The sequence below is a fragment of the Pelobates fuscus genome, chromosome 3 (assembly GCF_036172605.1).
Source record: "Pelobates fuscus isolate aPelFus1 chromosome 3, aPelFus1.pri, whole genome shotgun sequence".
Classification (NCBI taxonomy): domain Eukaryota; kingdom Metazoa; phylum Chordata; class Amphibia; order Anura; family Pelobatidae; genus Pelobates; species Pelobates fuscus.
Window position 1 is genome coordinate 25,587,307 of NC_086319.1, and position 10,387 is coordinate 25,597,693.

Genomic DNA, 10,387 nt, shown 5'->3' on the forward strand with positions numbered 1-10,387 from the left:
GAGAGGACGGAGACACAGACAGACTATCACAGGCAAATTATAAATAAATAGACTTATGTCACACAAGCTAGGAAATGAAATAACACACTCTCACAATGACGAGCAAACCTAAAACAATATAGCCTGAGTGAATCTGATTCAACCCCAGAAAGGGGCTTCCGACAGCGATAAACACCCAGCCGCAAACAGTAAAAACCTGAGACGATACGTACGCTTAGACGCAATAACTGGAAACACACCAGACATAGGGTAAGGGAACGGAGGCAAGCTCGACAAGAGACATATCCCAGTGACCCAAATGCAACAGACCCCAAATGACTAAGGAAGCTATTCGGCTCCACGTAACACAAACCCACTCATGACTTCATAGATACTTGCCAAGTTACTCCCATGGGCGGGGACAAAGGATAGACTGTAGGGCAGAGTACGAACACTGAGGGACCAACCTCAAGCAGATACACGCACGACACAAAGTACTAATGCGTTCCACACTCACAAGCTCCAAAAACACTAGAACACACAACTCTAGCAAAACGGGGAACAGTCAGTTACGTAAATAAATGGCTAAACTCATCTCCCAGGAGAAATGTCTTTACAAAAGTTAAATTAACTTACGATACTTGGGACCTGCATGTCCATCAACATTGTGGGCCTGCAAGCCTGTATAACCATTTGCATTAACATAGGGAAGGGAGAAAGGAGGAAGGGGAAAGGGAGAGAAGGGAAGAAAGAGAGAACAGGGAAAGAACAAAGAGAGGGGATAGAACAAGAGAGAAAGGGGGAAAAACTACTCCTGCACAGGCGAATCGGGAGGTATGGGAGACATTAAGCTTTGATAGAAATGAGAGCCTTGAAGCTGCTCATCCTTAACAAAGGGCACACTCGCTAAATGCACATATGGCAATTACAAATGTTACAAGACCTTCATGAATCAGACTAATCAAAGGTCAGGCGAGCTCGGACAAACACTCAATGTTCCATAACTTTGTTTCTGCACAGGTTGTACATGTTATATAATATGTAATACGCTGATGGGGACCTGCGAGTCCCATGGTTATTGCTCAACCTTGTTATCACGAATAAAAATCGTATTTACAAAAAAAAAAAAAAAAGCTGTTCGTAAGCTAAAAATGTAGCACAATAGAATTTGTATGCATTATATACAAGTACCAAAATGTGTCTGGCTCATAGATCACTTTAACATTTAGACTTCAAGGTTAACAAAGTGGGGTTTGTACGTCTTTTGCCGTGCATGTTTTAATCATATCGTCTCCCATATCATCAACATTTGTTGCATACTTTTATAAAGTCATTGACTCCACTTTCAATGTAAAATGACTTATTCCAGTGTCTAATGTATTGTGTAGTCTTTTGACAACATTGGATGCTTGTGATCAAATTCATATATTTTATATGTTTCCGGTAAAAAAAAGCATAGTTTCCTAAAAAAGGTTTATTGAATAGTAGATATTGACGGCTTTCAATCAGTAATACATTGTTAATTAATTGCTTCATATTTTAACAACTCCATTAGGTATATTTTAATGAGAAATAAAGTATTTGGTGTGCTATATCGGTAATATTACCCTCCACTTGTATTTTCATTTGGAATAAACCATCTAAAATCGTGTATTAAATAGCATACACATGATCAAATACTATGTGACACTTGTGATATGAATTGTTTTTTTTAAAATAGTGTTCGACAAATATGATTTTAGGACATTTAAGGCAGTCCTGAAACAATTAAAATATTTGTTGAAGTCCTAGATTTAAACGTTTTTGGTCAATAAAGTTTATTTCCTGCTTTTAGCATATTAGGGATGTGCATGGGCAAAAAATTTGGTTCCGTTCGGAAATTCGGGTAAGTAAAATAATTTGTCTGCTTCGGCAATTCGGACCAAGGGCGTTCGATTTGGTTCGGCACTTCCGAACTACCGAACTTCAGCAATTCGGAACTTTGGTAATTCGTAGCTTTGGTAATTCAGAACTTTGGCACTTTGGACATTCGTAAGCTTCCGAATTGCATGAAACGAATTGCACATGTCTAGTAAGTGGTTGTGGTGGCAGTCCAGGCACTGGGAGCCCTATAGATGTGTAAGTGGTTGTGGTGGCAATCCTGGCACTGAGAGCCCTATAGATGTGTAAGTGGTTGTGGTGGCAGTCCTTGCACTGGGAGCCCTATAGATGTGTAAGTGGTTGTGGTGGCAGTCCGGGCACTGGGAGCCCCCTGCCCATAATTGCACATGTCTATGGCATATTATAATAAACAATTTATTTAAGAACTTGGCTGCAGGATCTATATATCACATTCATTTATAAACTTAATTGGAGAGTTGTTTAAAGACATGAACCCTTACTATTGATAGAATTTTAACAATTTTATCCATGTATCGGAGTTCATAAGCTGGAGCAATGGCAATAGGATATAATTAACTCTTTATCTCTTTTATTCTGAACACCATAACAACCTTGCAAAGATTGCAGGCCTTCGCAAAGATCATTGTACGTATATCCCCCTAAGATAACTGACCTGGAACTGCAGGGATCCCTTAAATTGTTAGCTCCCGAGTTATCTGGCTAATCACTTAGTAGAAAAGTACCATATTTGCTATTTTGTAAACTCTCCTGTAGGGTCTGCTGTTCCTTTTGTAGCGATACACATTCAATATTTGTCTGCATTGCCTCTATTGTAAAGTGTATGCTAGCACAACATAAATGCCAATTAATAATAATAATTTGTGAAAATCACTCTAAGAGAGGCCCTCAGAGAAGACAGTCAGATAGTATAGTTAATGCTGCTCAATGTCAGTTGTATCCACATTTTGTGAGTGGCTTCTGGACTGAGCTGAACTTTCTTGTCCAGGAAGAGCCAAACTATAGTCCATGCATGCGCAAACGGTGGATCTGCTGATTACGGCTCCTAACCCGATTCACAGTGAACTAAACTATGGGTAAACTGATCGGTGCGGTGATATGGCTACTATCATCATACAATTCAATTTGAATAGTTTTGCCCCTGAGTGCGTTTTTGGTTTTAGAGTTTATTAAATAAAATTATTATTATCTTTTTTTTTATTATTATTAAAGGGACACTCCAGGCACCCAGACCACTTCTGCTCATTGGAGTGGTCTGGGTGCCAACTCCCACTACCCTTAACCCTGCAAGTGTAATTATTGCAGTTTTTTTATAAACTGCAATAATTACCTTGCAGGGTTAAGTCCTCCCCTAGTGGCTGTCTACTAGACAGCCACTAGAGGTCACTTCCTGCATCATAGCACAGATTATCTGTGCTAGAGCGTCGCTGGACATCCTTACGCTGTGTGAGGACCTCCAGCGTCGCTCTATTCCCCATAGGGAAGCATTGAAATTCATTTTCAATGCTTTCCTATGGGGTGCGCCAATGCGCATGCGCGGCATTGCCACGCATGCGCATTGGGACTCCTCGGCCTGTGGGCGGGATCAGTCTCGCCCACCGGCCGACGGAGGAAGAAGGTGGAGCGGCGGGGGAGGAGCAGGCAGGTAAGTGACTGAAGGGGTTTTCCCCCCCTTTAGTAACTGGGCATTGGGGGGTGGGAGGGAGAGGGACCCTCCAGTGCCGGGAAAACGGATTGTTTTCCTGGCACTGGAGATTCCCTTTAAGTTATTTTAGCGTGAAGAGAACACTTCTAAGGACTCAAACTATTACAGAAAAGGATACAACCCCCTGCTTTGTTCTTTCTTGTTAGATCAGTTATATACAGGAGAATGTGCTCACTGTGCTAAATTCTATTATATCAGGGGTTCCCAACCCAGTCCTCAAGTACCTCCTAACAGTCCAGGACTTAGGGATTACCCAGTTGTGTATAAGGTGTTTTTAGAAACAAAAAAACACTTTAGACACAACAGGGTAATCTCTAAATCCTTGACTGGTAGGGGGTACTTGAGGACTGGGTTGGGAACCCCTGTATTATATAATAACATTTAAAATGGATACAACAGGAAAATAATGCATTCTCTGACTGCTGGAGATATAATAAGTCAAAAGACTGAAAGTTGTTTGGTTTGTGGATATTTTCTAAACATCAAGCTTTTGTATAAATATGTATTACATCTCCCTACATCTTTCAGAGTACCTATCACTATCTAAAATCAATGTGTTTTAAACATACAACATATATTAAAGGACCACTCCACTGCCCAAATACACACACAAATTATTAAAAATGTTTAGTAGACAAATCCCCAACAAAAACATCTATGTATGTAATCATACATCTTCATCTTTTCATTGGGTGTATACCTAAAACAGCTTACAAAACCATCAGATCTCTTGTCTGCAGCCTTTGCAAGCCCTGCCCTTCTTCCCCGGCCCAGGCTTTCTGTGACTGTCCAATCACAGACTTCCCAATACAGCTCAATGAGTAGTGCACTTGCTGCCTCTCGAGTTTAGCTCTATTGAATAAAACAGACCAGGAAGTAACAGGGCTTGTTGTCTGATTGACAGCCATAGGGGTGTAATAAGGTTAATTATATAAAAGCGCCAATTTCTATTAAAATCTGCACTTTTTGTCAAATGAAAAAAAAGAGGACACGCTCTTTACACATAAAGCATTTAGTGAAGTTAAAGTTCTTTAGGGGTGCAGAGTGTCCCTTTAAGATAGTAGATGGTGATTGTATCTTTTTTTAGCTTTTAGAATGAAAAATGACTAGGAGAAGCATCACTTCTCAGACTGTTAAATACTATGTTATTTATCCCTATATTTAATAATATATACATATGTGTGAGATCTGCAAAGTAAAATTAACTGTAGAAATCCACACCTCTTTATCCTGCAAAGTGGGCACCTCCATCTTGGCTCCGTGTCAATCATTGTTTTAAACTCTGTCCCTTGTACCTGGCAGTCAGCATAGAGAGATCATACAGAGAAAAGGAGATATTAAGAAAATATCCTCCCTCTTCTTTTGTATTGTTTGCCCTGGCTGTGCCTTGTCTGAAGTGAATTATGATGTAATTAGTGAAATAGTTAATATGAATATAAAATAAAATATAGTATCTCATGAAAAGAGGTTAACACGAGTTATAGGTGATTTTCAATGTTTTGAACAAACGTCTAAATGTGTTTTGTTATATAATTCTAGCAGACAGAAAATGTAATTGGCTTTATAGTATTTGGATAAATAGTTATCACTGCAAAGGAGAAGTATTTATGCAATTAATACATAAATAATTGCAGCATTAAATTTATTTCATAGGTTATAGACTAAAGTAAGCATTCAAAGTGAATTTCACATTTAATTGAACATACATATATTTTTATTTATTTTTTATTTGGCATTCCCCCTTTAAAACCAGAAAAAAAAGAGTTTACAACTTACCTGAAGTCCAGTGCTTTGTGAAGCTCCCCGGTGCTGCTCTCCACGCCTCTTCTTAGACCACCAAGGGCCCCGCACGGTCAAATCAAATGCTTCTCACAAAGAATCATTTGATTGGACCGTTTCACCGGCTCAGAGTACATACGACAGCTAAGCACACCTTGCATCTCGGGCTATAGTGACATCACACATCACTTTACTGGAAGCCACCGGTAGCTATTTTTACAGCTTGCCGAATCTCAGCTCACACATACCTTTCACAATAGTGTGGTATTGAGTTTTGGCAGTTAAAGTACAAGTAAACCAAAATAATTAATATAGCATTTTTTTTTCACACATCATTCCTATTTATGACTATTTATTTTAGATGACGTTGGTTCGTACATTTCCACTATATATGTTTTATCTTAATGTTAAAATAGTGCAAATAAAATGATTGTGTCTTGAATTGTTTTATGATACGCTTGTCACGTGTTTGGCAATTTTACCAACAAATGCATTTATTAAAACTAGTTATTTGTTTTATTCTCACATATTTATATATTGGATTATTGTAAGTTATAACAATAAAAAAATAATATTTTGTTACAGTGTATTAACATAAAAAAATCACAACCAATCAGACAATATGAATGCTATAATTGACACTTCATTTAATACATGTTTAACTGAATTTCTAAAAATCCCCTGTAACTGTATTATATTGTGATTGGATCATTGACCAAACAGGGGTGTTTTCTAAAGTGTAATTGGGAATTTGAAGTGAATTTCAAACAGAATTTTCCACAATAACTGATTTCATTTCTGAGGTCTGGGCATGAAGGTTTAAATTTAGTTTGAATTTCTGACAATGTTATTAAATATCTAAGCTATGGAATATCTTTGAGAAGCTGATTATTTTGGCCTGTCGTTTACGAAGCCCTTTTCGTTTCCTCGCAATTCCTGGTTTGTGATTCAATTCCATCATTTAAGTTATTGAAAGAGACAGCTACCTTTTCGACTGTGTTATACATTTTTTTTTAAAGCGTAATAAAACTCTTTTCTGAAGAGTTCAGCTTTGTAAAAGTCAGTTACAATGATAACATTTCCATTATTTTAACAATTTTATGAAACATATTTTCATCTAACATGTTTTTTTGCAGACATCTGTCGTTGTTTTTTTTTTTAATGTAACACCCGACAATTAATAAAGTATGTCATATCAGTGCAGTGTATATCCATTCATTGTAAAGATTGTACATTTTGCATTGTTATTCTATGAAGATTTTAACTGTGAACACTAAGCATATGTTTTGGGGTACAATAAAGTAGTTATTTTGAGAATTTTGCACACTGTTAAATATTAAGACCTTGATTTATATAGATTTGCAATTATTTGAAATAAAGGCATTTGATTGCAAAACATAAATAAGCTTTTTTTTGTTCTTATGACTCTGGAAAAGATTTTTTTGTTATTGTTTATTATTGAATATGACTTAGTCTGACTTGTGATTAACTGGCTAGTGACTTGTCTGATGTCTGGACTGTTGAAGAATAATGTCCAAGTTGGTTATGTGCTAAGCATTGTAAAAGGACACATTGTAACAGCCTGCCTTTACCTAGTCGATACAAGTCACCTATAGTTAAAATGATAACCGGGGTAGGGTTAGGGTTAGGGTAGGGGTAGGGTTAGAGCTAGGGTTAGGGTACGGGTAGGGTTAGGGGTAGGGGTAGGGATAGGGTTAGAAGTAGTGGTAGAGGTACGGGGTAGGGTTAGGGTTGGGGAAAGGTCAGGGGTAGGGGTAGGTTTAGTGGTAGGAGTAGAGGTGGGGTTAAGGGTAGGGTTAGGTGACCGAACTACCATCACAACTACTTACACATCTTTAGGGCTCCCTGTGCCAGGAATTAGCTTATTGGTCTAGATTCCTGTCATCACTCAATTTTCCCTCCCTCTCTTGTTTTGCCACTTTTCAGAAACATGTCTACCAGCCATATAAAAATCTAGCTAGGCTTGCAAAATAAGTTGCTAATTATACTTCTCTCATTCCAGCTTCCGCCATGATACAAGACTATTGGCTCTCAGTTAAATAAATAAAATTAGTAAATATCTAAATTATTTGTATCAGGATGGATTAGGTGGGGTCTTTGCACCTCTGCATCCCCTGTCTACCTGTAAATCCCCCACGTGCCCAATTCTCACAGTCCTTCTGCAGAGCTGCCTGGCTTTATTATAAGGAGCTGTTGGCTGTAGGATGCGTGGGCTAATATGAGGTGTATATCAAATGCACGTTAAGAAAGACAACACGGAGAGAGAGCCAAAAGAGAGCAAAAAGAAGGGACGGAGATGAGAGCAAAGCAATGTGCAATGCATGAAAGTTACAAAGTTGGCTTTTTAGGCATCATCTCACACGTCTGGCACTTGGAAGACTTTGCCAGATTTTATTTGCAAGTTTTACTAAGCTTCAAAGTTTACCAGGTGCCTGAAAAGTTCTTACATTTTGATTGACAGCTCAAGAGCAAGGAGATGTCTATCGATTTGACTTCATAAACAACGATTGCTTACTTGTGGTTAATCAATGTGTTTTCTATTTGGCACGGATATAATATTCATTACTTGACAATCACCGTAGATCATCATACAGAAGTCATTACGAATACATCATTGCTTGATTTATTTATTTTTTATTTAGAGATATCTATTGATGTTTCTTACAGGAGATTGATGGAGTAGCCTTGTCTAATGTGTATAGGTACACCGGAAGCTACTCCATTATTGACTTTACTTTTTATTTCTATATTTTTATGTAAGCAATATTCTAAAGTATCTAGTGCATATACTTTGTTAAACAAATATTGATGGATTTAAAACTGCATTTAAAAAAAAAAAAAACCCAGCTCAGCTTGTTTAAAATATGTGGGTCTGCAATATGTAGAGAATTATTTGTATCGATTGATTTTCATATTTTTAGACCTGTGCAAAGAACTACTGCAACAAACAGACAACCCGGCTCATATCTTAATTTGCACTAAGCATTTTGTATTGTTACTATTAAGAATGACGGGTAAAATACAATAACATATTATATGCATTCAATTTGGGCAAAATAACACAATTAATTTTTATATTCTTTAGATAGAGCACTGTTGCTGTTTTTTTGTGTTTCGTTGTTGTACCCACATTCCGTGATGCCCATTTTCACTGAATCAAAATAATCCCTTGATGCAAGTCTGGATTTTGCTCTCTTGCAAACCACTCTGCAGATTGTATCTGTGGCTTAGCACGGGTCTTTAATAGAAGCTGCCTTCAGCAGTTCCCTTCACTATCAATTAGTTTATGCAAAGCCTTCAGCTAGATTTCTGCCTCTTTTATATTCTGTGTGTCAGGTCAGGATTTACAGCCCTTTGCTCCCTCAGACTGGTTATCCTAATGTAAATCTACAATAATATGTTTATGTTTTTAAGAGTAACATATCAGATTTAGAAATTGCTTTTTTGACAGATAAGTATTAATACAATTTTTATTTGGATGAAATAAAATGCCCCCAAAAATCTCTGCCACAGGTAGGTTAAATTTCACTGAATTGTTATTTAAAGGGACACTACGGGCATCTAGAGCACTTCATCTCATTGAAGTGGACTGGGTGCAGTGACCCTGTCCCCTTAACCCTACAATGTAAAACAATAGTGAAACTGTAATTTTTACATTGCAGGGCTAAGACTGCCTCTCTAATATTTTTGTATTTTTATTATAGTAAATTATATGATATGATGGAAATAATGGTATATATAGAAAAAAAACATTGAATGGCGAGAAACACGGTTTATAATATGTGTGGGTACAGTAAATGAGTAAGAGGAAAATTACAGCTAAACACAAACACCGCAGAAATGTAAAAACAGCCCTGGTCCCAAACGGTAAGAAGATTGAAAAATGGTCTGGTCACCAAGGGGTTAAATATATTTGTGAAATACAATTCCCATGACACTCAGACAGCCTAAAGGCTTGTTTGAGAATGTCAAGAATGGTGGGAGGGAGGAGTCACTCCTAAACATTTCACGGGTCGTCATCTGAAGGCCTAAAGCCAGCACTGCTCTCAGTGATGGGGAGATAGTTAACAAAACTCTTCCACATTAACAATAAACATCAATAAAACATTGACAAACATGATCAATAGATATAGATGTTTTAAGCTTATCAACAAGACATTAGTGTAAGCTTCAAGGAGAAAACAATTTGATGATGACTAACAACAAATTCTAACAAAAGAAAGCTATACACAAATGTATAAGAATATTCTGTAATGACTTAACATACAGCTCACAAAGGTGAAATGTATTGAGGCATGTTATGCAATATTAAATGTAGTAACATAACTTGGAACACACCGTAAACGTATTAAAAAACACACACGCTTGCTGAAGTGCTTTATATGTCTGGCGTCTGGTGTCATTTTCCTAACAGTTTATAAAAGTACAGATTTGATCAGAAATTGGCAATTTTATAATTGGGGCAGTGTAGAATATTACTATGTTCCTATTTATATTCATAGTAGGCATGATGGTACTTTGCTATGCTGTACCATGAGAACCCTGGAATGTGGTAATTGGGGGTCTTGTGCTTAGATGGCTAGGGTTATATTTAAAATGTCTGATGTCATAATGGTCATAGCTATATAGAATAGGGGACAAAGGACCACGAGGTCTTCCTGTTGCCTGTTGCTTGCTGCACGAGGTTGTTCACACACACATCATACACAGCACTATCACACACAACATACACAGCACTCTCACACACATCATACACAGCACCCACACACACAAATCACCCACAGCACCCTCACACACATCACACAGCACCCTCACACACATCATACACAGCACCCACACACACAAATCACCCACAGCACCCTCACACACATCACACATCACCCTCACACAAATCAATCACACACAGCACCCTCACACACAGCACCCACACACACAGCACCCACCGCACCCTCACACACATCATACCTCACACACACATACTGCACCCCTCACATACACACAGAA